Consider the following 15134-nt stretch of genomic DNA (forward strand, 5'->3'; position numbering starts at 1 on the left):
AAGGGAAGATGAAAAAAGATTAAAAAAAAGGAAGAAGAAAAAAAGAGAAATAAAAAGGAAGAAGAGGAAAAAAAGAGAAAAAAAAAGGAAGAAGACAAAAAGAAAAAAAGAGAAGAAAAAAAGAGAAATAAAAAGGAAGAAGAGAAAAAGAAAAAAAAGAAGAAGAAAAAAAAAAGAAAAGAAAGGAAGCAGAAGAGAAAAAGAAAAAAAAAGAAATGAAAAAGAGAAAAGAAAAGGAAGGGAAGAAAAAAAGAGAAAAAGAAAGGAAGAGAGAAGAAAAAAAGAGAAAAAAAGATAAAGAAGAAAAAGAGACAGAAAAAGAAAGAAGAAGAAAAAAAGGAAGTAGAAAAAAAAGAGAAAGAAGAAGGAAGAAGAAAAATAGAGAAAAAGAAAGAAGGAAAAAAGAGACCCCTCCCCCTCCCAGGCCGTAACATGCCAAAATGGGGGGGGGGAGGAAAAGAAAAGGGGAAAAAAAGATTTAAAAAAAGGATGAAGAAGAATAAAAGAGAAAACATAGGAAGAAGAAGAAACAAAGAGAAAAAAAGAAAAAAAATAGGAAGAAGAAAAAAAGAAAAAAAAGGAAGAAGAACATAAGAGAAAAAAGGAAGCAGAAGAAAAAAGGAGAAAAAAAGGAGAAAGAAGAAAAAAAGAGAAAGTAAAAGGAAGGAGAAAAAAAAAAGAAAGAAGAGAAAAAGAGAAAAAAAAATGCTCAGTATGCATGAGGCCATAACATGCCAAAATGGGGGGAGGGGTGGACTGACCATTTGGAAATTCAGGCACTGCCTGAGGGCCTGGGGTCAGTAGGGGGCCCCATGAGATGCCCCTGGTACCTTTTTCATAGGCTTTTTTGAGTTTGGGCAAAGACACAGGGGCCCCATGATCCCCTATTTCCCGGGGGCCCCATGAGTTGTCAGTCCGCCCCTGGGGCGGGGCGGGGGGAGAAAAAGGGAGAAAGGGGAAAAAAAGAAAACAAAAGGGAAAAAGAAAGAAAAGGAAAAAAGGAAGCAGCAGAAAAAAAGATTTAAAAAAAGGAAGAGGAAGAAAAAAGGAAAAAGAGAAAAAGAAAAAAAAAGGAAAAGAAAAGAGAAAAACAAGATAAAAAGAAAAAAAAAAGAAAGTAGAAAAAAAGAGAAAGAGTAAGGAAGAAGAAGGAGAAAAAAAAGAAAGAAGAAAAAAAGAAAAAAAAACCACCCAGTCTGCATGAGGCCGTAACATGCAAAAATGGGGGGGGGGGGGGAGAAAAAGGGAGAAAGGGTAAAAAAAGAAAACTAAAGGGAAGGAGAAAGAAAAGGAAGAGAAGAAAAAAGATTTAAGAAAAGGAAGAAGAAGAAAAAAAGGAAGAAGAGGAAAAAAAGGAAGAAGAGAAAAAGAAAAAAAAAGAATAAAAAAAAGAAAAACAAGAAAAGAAGAGAAAAAAAAGGAAGTAGAAAAAAAGAGAAAGAGTAAGGAAGAGGAAGAAGAAAAAAAAAGAAAGAAGAAAAGAAAGCAGGAGAAAAAAAGAAAAACACCAGGTCTGCATGAGGCCGTAACATGCAAAAATGGGGGGGGGGGGAGAAAAAGGGAGAAAGGGTAAAAAAAGAAAACTAAAGGGAAGGAGAAAGAAAAGGAAGAGAAGAAAAAAGATTTAAAAAAAGGAAGAAGAAGAAAAAAAGGAAGAAGAAAAAAGGAAGAAGAGAAAAAGAAAAAAAAAGAAGAAAAAAAGGAAAAACAAGAAAAAAAGAGAAAAAAAGGAAGTAGAAAAAAAGAGAAAGAGTAAGGAAGAGGAAGAAGAAAAAAAAAAGAAAGAAGAAAAGAAAGCAGAAGAAAAAAAGAAAAACACCCAGTCTGCATGAGGCCGTAACATGCAAAAATGGGGGGGGAGAAAAAGGGAGAAAGGGGAAAAAAAGAAAAAAAGAGAAGCAGAAAAAAAAGGGAAAAAAAATAAAGGAAGAAAAAAAAAACCTCCCAGTGTGCAGGAGGCTGTGACATGCCGACATTCTAGGTGCGTTTAGCGATGAGTATATATTAATTGCAGCGACCAGAATCAATCAATATCCTGGCCAGTGAAGTCAATGAGCGCCCAAACGGTTGACGCACCTAAACGTCTATAAACGCACCTAAACGCATGCGCAAAACGCTGTTTTTTTTCTGCCAACAAAAAAGGTGTCCAAACTAGGAAAGGAAAAACAACCCCCACCCACCCCGTGTGCACGAGCCGTTACTTCATTTCCCACCGACCTCCGCGCCATAACGGCGTGCTGAATTTGAATTTACTGCGGGGGCCGCCCCTCGCGCGTCGATGCGTCTCCCCCATTTAGCTCGACCCTAAAGCGTAATAAACGTCCTAAATGAGGCAGATCGTGGGGAGGAGCCGCACAGCCGCGCTTAACAAGCCGATTGTGTTTTGGCAAACAATTCACTCCTATTGACCGCAGCGGCAATCATTCCATCCCATCCGTGCGGACGGATCCCAGCTCCTGCCAGCGTTAGTGTACAACATTTGTAACCAGCTTTTTTTTTTTTCGCGGGGGGGGGGGGGGGCAGTGATTAAATGATAATAGATCCCCCCCCCCCTTTTTTTCCGCTTTTTCCAAAAGCCGCTACCACTTAGGAGACAGTATTAACCTAATTCATTAGAAAGTAGCGGTGCCTTTTGTTGGCGCTTTGAGGCCTATTGATGTCAGGCGTCCCCCCTCCCCCCCCCGCCCCGGTAAAGCGCATAATGACTCGTCATTAGAGACCCCGAGAGCAATTAACAGGACGCTTAATTAGCAGAAAACGTATTAGAGTTTGAGTGGCTGATCTTTGCTTAAAGACTTGTAAAGTAATCGGAGGTAGTTGTCTGATTATACATTGATCGGCCCCGGCCTGCCACCTCCCTGAGGTCACCCCCCCCCCCCCCACACCCGATTCCCATACACCCCGCCGAACAAAGGGCCGCCATGGAGGACGCCGATTAAACTCCGTTTCCTTTTTTTCTTCAAACATTTAAAATATGGGGGTTTTTTTTTTTGCGTGTGTGCGATGAGCTCATTTTGTTTCGTCCTCTGAAAAGCGATCAGCGGTGTGTTGCTTTTCAGAGGTGGTTTTTAAGCTGGCTCTGCGTGCGATGGATTAACATAATAGAGGGCGGAGCAAAAAGGGAAAATACTATTCGGTATCACAGATTTTTTTTTTTTTTTTTAGTTTACTGTACGGGCTCCTTTAGAATCGTCCTCTGAAAAGCAATTAGCGGTGTGTTGCTTTTCAGAGGTGGTTTTTAAGCTGGCTCTGCGCGCGATGGATTAACATAATAGAGGGCGGAGCAAAAAGGGAAAATACTATTCGGTATCACAGATTTTTTTTTTTTTTTTTTAGTTTACTGTACGGGCTCCTTTAGAATCGTCCTCTGAAAAGCAATTAGCGGTGTGTTGCTTTTCAGAGGTGGTTTTTAAGCTGGCTCTGCGTGCGATGGATTAACATAATAGAGGGCGGAGCAAAAAGGGAAAATACTATTCGGTATCACAGATTTTTTTTTTTTTTTTTTAGTTTACTGTACGGGCTCCTTTAGAATCGTCCTCTGAAAAGCAATTAGCGGTGTGTTGCTTTTCAGAGGTGGTTTTTAAGCTGGCTCTGCGCGCGATGGATTAACATAATAGAGGAAGGAGCAAAAAGGGAAAATACTATTCGGTATCACAGATTTTTTTTTTTTTTTTTTAGTTTACTGTACGGGCTCCTTTAGAATCGTCCTCTGAAAAGCAATTAGCGGTGTGTTGCTTTTCAGAGGTGGTTTTTAAGCTGGCTCTGCGCGCGATGGATTAACATAATAGAGGGCGGAGCAAAAAGGGAAAATACTATTCGGTATCACAGATTTTTTTTTTTTTTTTTTAGTTTACTGTACGGGCTCCTTTAGAATCGTCCTCTGAAAAGCAATTAGCGGTGTGTTGCTTTTCAGAGGTGGTTTTTAAGCTGGCTCTGCGTGCGATGGATTAACATAATAGAGGGCGGAGCAAAAAGGGAAAATACTATTCGGTATCACAGATTTTTTTTTTTTTTTTTTTTAGTTTACTGTACGGGCTCCTTTAGAATCGTCCTCTGAAAAGCAATTAGCGGTGTGTTGCTTTTCAGAGGTGGTTTTTAAGCTGGCTCTGCGCGCGATGGATTAACATAATAGAGGGCGGAGCAAAAAGGGAAAATACTATTCGGTATCACAGATTTTTTTTTTTTTTTTTTAGTTTACTGTACGGGCTCCTTTAGAATCGTCCTCTGAAAAGCAATTAGCGGTGTGTTGCTTTTCAGAGGTGGTTTTTAAGCTGGCTCTGCGCGCGATGGATTAACATAATAGAGGGCGGAGCAAAAAGGGAAAATACTATTCGGTATCACAGATTTTTTTTTCAGTTCACTGTACGGGCTCCTATAGAATCGTCCTCTGAAAAGCGATCAGCGGTGTGTTGCTTTCCAGAGGCGCTTTTTAAACCATCTCTGTGTGTGATGAAGCCAGTGGAGCGTTGGACTAAAATAATAGAGGGCGGAGCAAAATGGGAAAATTCTATTAGGTATCTCCGAATTTTTTTTTTTTTTTTTGTAGTTCACTGTATGGGTTCATTTGGAATCGTCCTCTGAAAAGTGATCAGCGGTGTGTTGCTTTTCAGAGGTGGTTTTAAAATCGTCTCTGTGTGTGATGGAGCCATTGGAGCGTTGAACTAACATAATAGAGGGTGGAACAGAAAGGGAAAATTCTATTAGGTATCTCTGATTTTTTTTTTTTTTTTTAGTTCACTGTACGGGCTCCTTTAGAATTGTCCTCTGACAAGTGATCAGCACTGTGTTGCTTTTCAGAGGCGTTTTTTAAACTGCCTCTGCGTGCGATGGAGCGTTGGACTAAAATAATAGAACCAGGAACCAGGGGCGGACTGACAACTCATGGGGTCCCCGAGCAATAGGGGATCATGGGGCCCCTGTGTCCTTGCCCATACTCAAACCACACCCAAAAAAGCCTATGAAAGGTACCAGAGGAATCTCATGGGTCTCCCTACTGACCCCGGGCCCTCGGGCAGTGCCCGAGTTCCCGAATGGTCAGTCCGCCCCTGGGTGGAACAAAAAGGGAAAATACTATTAGGTATCACAGATTTTTTTTTTTTTAGTTCACTGTATGGGTTCATTTAGATTCGTCCTCTGACAAGCGATCAGCAGTGTGTTGCTTTTCAGAGGCATTTTTTAAACCGCCTCTGCACGCGATGGACTAAAATAATAGAGGGCGGAGCAAAAAGGGAAAATACTATTCGGTATCTCCGATTAGTTTTTTTTTTTCTAGTTCACTATATGGGTTAATTTAGTATACTCTGCTGAAAAGCGATTAGCAGTGTGTTGTATTTCAGAGGTGGTTTTTAAACGGAGCGTTGGACTAAAATAATAGAGGGCGGAGCAAAAAGGGAAAATACTATTGGGTATTAAGGACTCTCATGCAGCACATTGTAGTGGAAGGAGCAGCATGGACAATGCATCACCCACAGGGGTCAACTGTTCTTTGTTCTGGTCTTCCTGATTGGGTGGTATGCAATATACACTATATTGCCTGCAGTATTGAGTCGGCCCCGCCCTTTCCACGCACATGACCTTTAATGGCCCCCCAGTCTTAGTCCATAGGGTTCAATATTGAGTTGGCCCCGCCCTTTCCACGCACATGACCTTTAATGGCCCCCCAGTCTTAGTCCGTAGGGTTCAATATTGAGTTGGCCCCGCCCTTTCCACGCACATGACCTTTAATGGCCTCCCAGTCTTAGTCCGTAGGGTTCAATATGGAGTTGGCCCCGCCCTTTCCACGCACATGACCTTTAATGGCCTTCCAGTCTTAGTCCGTAGGGTTCAATATTGAGTTGGCCCCGCCCTTTCCACGCACATGACCTTTAATGCCCCCCCCAGTCTTAGTCCATAGGGTTCAATATTGAGTTGGCCCCGCCCTTTCCACGCACATGACCTTTAATGGCCTCCCAGTCTTAGTCCGTAGGGTTCAATATGGAGTTGGCCCCGCCCTTTCCACGCACATGACCTTTAATGCCCCCCCCAGTCTTAGTCCGTAGGGTTCAATATGGAGTTGGCCCCGCCCTTTCCACGCACATGACCTTTAATGGCCCCCCAGTCTTAGCCCCTGGGGTTCAATATTGAGTTGGCCCCGCCCTTTGCAGCTATAACAGCTTCAACTCTTCTGGGAAGGCCGTCCACAAGGTTTAGGAGGGTGTCTATGGGAAGGTTGGACCATTCTTCCAGAAGCACATTTGTCAGGTCAGGCACTGATGTCGGGGGAGGAGGCCTGGCTCACAGTCTCCACTCTAATTCATCCCAAAGGTGTTCTATGGGGTTGAGGTCAGGACTCTGTGCAGGACAGTCAAGTTCCTCCACCCCAAACTGCCTCCTCCATGTCTTTATGGACCTTGCTTTGTGCACTGGTGTGCAGTCATGTTGGAACAGGAAGGGGCCATCCCCAAACTCCTCCCACAAAGTTGGGAGCATGAAATTGTCCAAAATATCGCCTTAAGAGTTCCCTTCACTGGAACTAGGGGGCCAAGCCCACCCCCTGAACAACAACCCCACACCATAATCACCCCCTCCACCAAACTTTACACTCGGCACAATGCAGTCAGGCAAGTACTGTTCTCCTGACAAAAGCCAAACCCAGACATGTCCATCGGATTGCCAGACAGAGAAGCGTGATTGGTCACTCCAGTGAACACGTCTCCATGCTCTAGAGTCCAGTGGCGGCGTGCTTTACACCACGGCATCCGACGCTTTGCATTGCACTTGGTGATGGAAGGCTTGGATGCAGCTGCTCGGCCATGGAAACCCATTCCATGAAGCTCTCTACGCACTGTTGTTGGGCTCATCTGAAGGCCACACCAAGTTTGGAGGTCTTTAGCTATTGACTCTGCAGACAGTTGGTGACTTCTGCGCACTGTGCGCTTTAGCATGCGCTGACCCCGCCCTGTCATGTGACGTGGCCTACCACTTGGTGGCTGAGTTGCTGTTGTCCCCAGTTGCTTCCACTTTGTTATAATCCCACTAACAGTTGAGCGTGGAATATTTAGTAGCCAGGAAATGTCACGGATGGACTTATTGCCCAGGTGGCCACCTATCACGGGACCACGCTTGGAGTCACTGAGCTCCTGAGAGCGACCCATTCTTTCACCAATGATTGTAGAAGCCGTCTGCATGCCTAGGGGCTTGATTGTATACACCTGTGTCCATGGAGGGGATTGGAACACCCAGGGGTGGACTGACAACTCATGGGGCCCCCCGGGCAATAGGGGATCATGGGGCCCCTGTGTCCTTGCCCACACCCAAAAAGCCTATGAAAAAGGTACCAGGGTCATCTCATGGGGCCCCCTACTGACCCCGGGCCCTCAGGCAGTGCCCGAGTTCCCAAATGGTCAGTCCGCCCCTGGGAACGCCTAAATCACATGATTTGGTGTCCCAATACTTTTGGCAATGTAGCGTACATGCACACACACGTATACAGAGCTATTCATGTACAAACATGCGTGCACACACCTTTGCCGCTCTCGCGCGGTCCTCACCTGACCTCTGAGATTCTGGCAGCGCGCTCCCATTCTTGTTTGGCACTAGAGGGCTGAGAGCGTCCCCCATGCATCTGCCAGCAGTTAATGTACATGTTGCATATTACATGTGTTTTGTGATCTCGCAGCTACATGCCGTATCCTCTTACCTCCTCCGTCCCATTTTGTTTCTTTTAGCCTTCAGCAAAGCTGCAATTTTATATCATTGTTAAATATTTGAGCGCTGGAGAAAATGGGGGGGGGGGGGTCTGGCAGGTCTCATGCCGGATTTAATACCACAATGGCATTTAAAGGATCAGTCCACTCAGAGCTGACACTTCGGTCGTGTTTGGACCAGGGGCGGACTGACAACTCATGAGGCCCCCGGGCAATAGGGGATCATGGGGCCCCTGTGTCCTTGCCCAAACTCAAAAAAGTTTATGAAAAAGGTACCAGGTGCATCTCATGGGGCCCCCTACTGACCGTGGGCCCTCGGGCAGCGCCCGAGTTTCCAAATGGTCAGTCCGCCCCTGATCATGGCAGTCACATGACCCTAAAACCCCACCCCGCCTCCCAGCTTCTGAAACCCTTAAAGGGCCAGGAGGCACCAAGGGATTACCCACTTCCCGTCCGCCAGACGGTGGCAGTGCAGAAGCGGGTTGCCGTTCATAAACAGCGACCACCATTTTGGATTGTGCACGGTCCCTGGGAGCGCACGGCACCGCGATCCGGTGCCCGCTGTGTCGGAGAACACTCTGTACGAGGTCCCGATCATGTGATCACTGATTGGCCAATCAGTGATCACATGAATAGTAGTAAGCAAGATGTCACTTCTGACATCATTGCTTACTACTAGTGAAATCTGTGAATGATCACAGAGATCTCATGGTACAGGGCTATTCACAATAGCCTTGTACCATGTGACAAGCTGTGACTAATCACAGCTCTCACAGTATTTCTCAATGGCTGCAAGAATGCAGACAGAGAGAAAGAGAAATGATTGCTTTTACAGCCTTTATGGGTGTAAAAGCAATCAGTGTAAAAAAAAAATGTTGCTGGGTGCCAGCATCCAACTTCCGATCATGTGACCACTGCGACAACCAATCACATTGAAAAGAATAGGGAGCCGCGCACCAGTTGGCAGCCCAATCAACGTATAGAAGAAAGGCTCCAGCTTGTCTCCCCTCGGGGTGGCAACTGGATTGCAGTTCCATATTCTTTTCAATGTGATTGGTTGTCGCAGTGATCACATGATCGGACCCCCCATCATTAGTACGGACCGAGAGTTGAGGGTGCTCAGTGAGCATGGTCTCACCACAGAAAGTTTTGCTGCCGAATGTGCTGTGTTTGGGTATTAAAGTTCGACCTCCTTGTTACCCCTCATATACGTTATGTGGGTGGCAAAAGGTTAATATGTTTTGATGCACTTTTGTTTTTTTTTAATGTTTTTAGTGCAGGTGTTTTACTTTGAAACCCACATGCATTTCAGTGAACATCCATCTTCCGATCATGTGACCACCGCGACAACCAATCACATTGAAAAGAATAGAGAGCCGCGCACCAATTGGCAGCCCAATCAACATGTATAGAAGAAAGGCTCCAGCTTGTCTCCCCTTGGAGTGGCAACTGGTTTGCAGTTTCATATTCTTTTCAATGTGATTGGTTGTCACAGTGGTCACATGATCGGACCCCCCATCATTAGTACGGACCGAGAGTTGAGGGTGCTCAGTGAGCATGGTCTCACCACAGAAAGTTTTGCTGCTGAATGTGCTGTGTGTGGATATTAAAGTTCGAGCTCCTTGTTACAGCTCATATGCGTGGCAAGAGGTTTTTATGTTTTTATTTATTTCAGGTACTTATATATCGCTGTCAATTTACACAGCACTCTACATATATATTGTACATTCACATCAGTCCCTAACCCTCAAGGGGCGTACAATCTAAGGTCCCTAACCCTCAAGGGGCGTACAATCTAAGGTCCCTAACCCTCAAGGGGCGTACAATCTAAGGTCCCTAACCCTCAAGGGGAGTACAATCTAAGGTCCCTAACCCTCAAGGGGCGTACAATCTAAGGTCCCTAACCCTCAAGGGGCGTACAATCTAAGGTCCCTAACCCTCAAGGGGCGTACAATCTAAGGTCCCTAACCCTCAAGGGGCGTACAATCTAAGGTCCCTAACCCTCAAGGGGCGTACAATCTAAGGTCCCTAACCCTCAAGGGGCGTACAATCTAAGGTCCCTAACCCTCAAGGGGCGTACAATCTAAGGTCCCTAACCCTCAAGGGGAGTACAATCTAAGGTCCCTAACCCTCAAGGGGCGTACAATCTAAGGTCCCTAACCCTCAAGGGGTGTACAATCTAAGGTCCCTAACTCACATTCATACATACACATACTAGGGACAATTTAGACAGGAGCCAATTCACCTACCAGCATGTCTTTGGAGTGTGAGAGGAAACCGGAGTACCTGGAGGAAACCCACGCAGGCACAGGGAGAACATGCAAACTCCGGGCAGGTGCTGCCGTGGTTGGGATTCAAACCAACGACCCAAGTACTGCCAGGCGGAAGGGCTAACCAGAAAGTCTAAGAGAGCAAGCGAGCGCTTAAAACAAGATAAAGCTGCTAAACACCAAAAGGTACCATATAAAACCTCCAGATAAATCATAAAAGCAGGCTGTAGCGGTAAATGAATAACTAAAAGGGCAAATATCTGTACTTATATCAAATATTATAGACACATTAAATAAAGTGACTCAGTGATATAAAACGTGTCAGTTTCATGAACAATAAATGCATGCATACATCATAGAAAACGCGTAAAAACGCATAAAACAGTCTGTAGTGAATTAATAAATCTGCATAAAGTGCGACATGAAGTGATAGCCGTGTCACTGAGTGGTGACAAATCAAGTGCAAAGTGTCGGACCAATTAATCAGACAATAGTCCACATTTAAGGTGCATAAGAGATCTTGATGATCTTCAAATCCAGTGATCTGGTCAGGTATTGTGGTGATATAAGTGATAAGATTGCGCACTCACCAGATACGCAATCAGACTGCGCATTTGGAAATACCAATTCCAGAGGACTGGAGATCCCTTTATGGTCTGGTCTGGTCAGGTGCCCCTCACTGCCTGGTATCCACTGCCACACATGATACAGCCGCTCTGTGGGTATTAGTAGCTCACAAGGAGCTCACACTGCACCCCTGACACCCCCAAAATAATCAGAATGAGGGGGGCTCTATGCACTTTTGTTTTTTTATGTTTTTAATGCAGGTGTTTTACTGTGAAACCCACATACATTTCAATGAACAAAAATATATGTAAAATTCAAAATTCAAAAAATGTGCTAAAATGAAAGTGAAAAAATGTGACTGGTGCAGGCGCGGACTGACAGCTCATGGGGCCCCCAGGCAATAAGGGATCATGGGGCCCCTGTGTCCTTGCCCAAACTCAAAAAAGCCTATGAAAAAGGTACCAGGGGCATCTCATGGGGCCCCCTACTGACCCCGGGCCCTCGGGCAGTGCCCGAGTTTTCAAATGGTCAGTCCGCCCCTGGACTGGTGACATACAAAAGGCGTACTTGTACTACAATTATTCAGGAAAGATCCTTCTGTTGGATGAACAACGGGCCATGGTGGAATTAAAGGGCGGATCCCTCTAATTCCCTCTGGGAGAAGTTTGGGATGAGGTCACCATGTCTCCTCCCACAATATTACAGTCCTCGGGTTTAATGAGCGGGTTGGAAGGCTGTGGCCAGTGTTGAGTTCCATTAGGCCCTGGCTGGTGCTCATCTCATGATTGCACTCAGAGATATAATTAAATGTAACTTCATCCTCGTGTGGACAACCCTGTTGGTAAACCGAGGGGAGTGTTGATAATCTGGAAAGACGGCGATGATTGCTGATGTATTTATACGTTTTCCTACTTCATTACCCGGTCCTATTATAGTAGAGGCAGAACCTGACCAAGTTTTGATTTTCAAGTGCTCTACAGGACAGAAAAAGGTGAGTGTTGGTGCTCAAGATTGCTAAAATCCTTGAGCTGGTGGAGCCTTTATTTTCTCACTTAGGGGTTTTAATCCCATAAAAAACAATGCAAGCACATAAATATACCTGTTGATCCTAACTAAAATCCAGTGAGCTCTTGACGTCCCGTTTGGGATGACAACATAGCTCTTCTGCATTGAAATCCCAAGCAGTGTTATCAGCCCTGTCTGCTGGATTACAGAGCTCCACCCATCCACGCCCTTCTGTGTCCCTCTCCTTGTGCATACATTGATTTCTTTCCTGCCAGTGCTAAGGGGCTCTTGGGAGATGTCGTTCTGGATGCATGTCTATTTCGCAGGACCTGAGCTCTCAAAAGCTGCCTCTGCAAGCATTTTAGAAGGGTGTGTAGACACACACCCAGAACTATATCTCCCAAGAGCCTCCTCTTTACACATGGTGTGTGGGCAGGCCTTTGGGAGTCAAGTTGGGAAGCTGTCACAAAGTAGCAGGCTGGAGGTTCAATCAGGTGTGGCTAGAGAATTCTTCCCCCTCATCTGCGCATAACAAAGGAGCAGGAATGCTGGTGACATCATTGACCGATTATGGCCACATTTGGTCAATGACATTGTCCAAATATGTCCATGTGGTTATGTTGGGTCAATGATGTCACCAGCATCCCCATCCTTACAAAACAAAAGGGTAGGAATGCTGGTGACATCATTGGCCTACTTCCACCATGTGGTCAATTGCAAGCCCATTGCAAGGGTCCAGATATGGCCATGTGGTCATATTGGGTCAATGGTGTCACCAGCATCCCTGCCCTGCGGCTGTACATAACAAAGAGTCGGTGACATCATTGACCTACTATGGCCATGTGGTCATATTGGGTCAATGATGTCACCAGCATCCCCGCCCTGCGGCTGTACATAACAAAGGGTCAGGGATGATGGTGACATCATTGACCTACTATGGCCATGTTGTCATAGTGGGTCAGTGATGTCACCAGCTACCCCATCCTTCAGCCATACATATGGGGTTGCCACCTCATCCCTTTAAAACTGAATACATATGAATGACACGGGTTCTGAGGCTAATTTAATGCAGATAAGGCACTAAGTGAGTTTAATTACCACCTTAATCAGCCACTGAACCTGGGTAAATAATATGTGTTTGGGTTTTTAGAGGGATGAGGTGGCAACTCTACATACATAACAAAGGGATGAGAATGATGGTGACAACATTGACCTACTGTGGCTATGAACTCAACTGCAAGCCCATTGCAGGGGTCCAAATATGTCCACGTGTTCATATTGGGTCAATGATGTATGTCGCCATCAGCCCCCCCCGTCCTTCAGCCGTACATAACAAAGGCGTGGGAATGCTGGTGACATAAATAACCTACTGTGGCCATGTGGTCAATTGTAAGCCCATTGCAAGGGTCCAATCTAAACACATTTGGTCAATGATATTGTCCAAATATGGTCCTGTGGTCCTTATAGGTCAATCATGTCACCAGCATCCCTGTCCTTCAGCCGTATGTAGCAAAGGAGTGGGAATGTTGGTTACCTTATTGAAGTACTATGGCCATGTGATCATAATGGTTCAATTATGTCATCAGCATCCTTGTCCTTCAGCCGTACGTAACAAAGGCTTGGGAATTCTGGTGGCATCATTGAACTATTATGGCCACATGGCCATAGTACCTCAATAAGGTAACCAACATTCCCACTCCTTTGTTACTTACAGCTGAAGGACAGGAATGTTGGTAACATTATTGACCTGTAAGGACCACATTACCATATTTGGACAATATCATTGACCAAATGTGTTCATATTAGGTCAATGATGTCACCAGAATCCCTGACCCTTTGTCAACGACATTGCCCAAATTATGGACATGTGGTCTTATTGGGTCAATGATGTTATCAGCATCCCTGTCCTTCAGCCATATGTAACAAGGGGTTGGGATTGCTGGTGACATCATTGACTTAATAAGGGCATGTGGTCATAGTGGGTCAAGGATGTCATCAGCATTTCTGCCCTGCAGCACATAACAAAGGGTCAGGGATGCTGGTGACATCATGGCCACATGGCCATGTTTGGATGCCGGTGACATCATGGCCACATGGCCATGTTTGGATGCTGGTGACATCATGGCTACATGGCCATGTTTGGATGCTGGTGACATCATGGCCACATGGCCATGTTTGGATGCCGGTGACATCATGGCCACATGGCCATGTTTAGATGCTGGTGACATCATGGCCACATGACCATATTTGGATGGATGTCACCAACATTCCTGCTTCTTTGTTACATGCAGATAAGGGCAATGAATTCCCCAGCTGCAGCTGATTGGACTGGCAACTTGCCATCATGTGACATATTCCTATGGGTTTGGACCAAACTGGGTTCAGCCTGAACCTTAGCTCATGACTATTGGTGATGTCAAAGGGAGCCTACAGGATCAAAGTAGAAGAGCCTAAAAATAATGCTGGGACATGCTCTACTGGGGGAGGGGCTGGCTAAACATACACATTACATGGAGTTTCACTTTAAAGCCAGCATCAATTGCTGATGATATTATCAGTCATTTTTGGCTCCAAAAGGCTCCGATGGCTATTACTTCCTTGAAAGTGACAGGACAGCCCCCTGAACAGTTTATTACAAATTATTTCAACTTTGACGACACCTGTTTCACACATTAAAGAATTTAGAAAAAAAAAGAAACCTATCCAGTTTCAGAAAATAAAGGCCCTGTAAGAGGATAGCATATCACGGGCAGGAGGAAGCAAAGTCAATGTACACTTCTCTGTAGGACTTTCCCATGCTGAAGAATCCAGTGTTGCAATTAAAAGTATATTGCAGTCATCCGATAATACAATACGTGTCTCACAAATGGTGCTCAGACAGGTGCACTCTTCAGCTTGACTGAGTACCGCCATAAAATATGCCGGTGTAGGTTTCATGTCATGAGAAAACAGGACGGTTATAGGAAAACCCAAGAGCGACGTGAAATTTGGAAATCTAGCTGGCCGCCGAAGCTAAAAAACCTGTAGACCGGGACTGGGGACACCACATATCACACCAGTAGATCCTGCTTCTTCCAGCTAACTGGCCAACGCCTGGGAGTTCCAGGATGCTGGAGCTAAAAAAACAACTGGGCATGGTCACCACATTCCTGAAGCACTGGTAGCTGCAACCCAGGACTGGTAGTTTGGCAAGTCAGGGCTACGTCGAAGTGTATTGAAGTTGAGCTCCAGGCAGAAAAAGTCAAAAAGAAAATGCAGTTATGTAAAAAAAATTAATTGAATAAATATACTTTTAAAGTCCAACTAGGAATTGGAAAAAAATCTACCCTGGAAGTAGGACCTCCTCTGCACTGCAAGGGTGATAGGCTTGCTATGGTACGTGCAATGATCATTAGATAATGAACAAAAATTCAGCACTCACTTGACGTAGAATGGAATGGTGATATAGGGTGTAGGGGAAGGAAAAATGGGAACAGAAAAAGATGGAGAAGAGTCACTGGGTGAAGTGGTCCATAGGATAGGCAATGGGAGGCACCTGTCATCTTCTTCCCTTTCGGGTGGGAACTTTGAACACGCATCGCCGAGTTGCGGGTGGCTCCCTGCATGG

The sequence above is a fragment of the Staurois parvus genome, unplaced genomic scaffold, assembly GCF_062004578.1.
Source record: "Staurois parvus isolate SC_StPar_1 unplaced genomic scaffold, SC_StPar_1.0 ptg000924l, whole genome shotgun sequence".
Lineage (NCBI taxonomy): Eukaryota > Metazoa > Chordata > Amphibia > Anura > Ranidae > Staurois > Staurois parvus.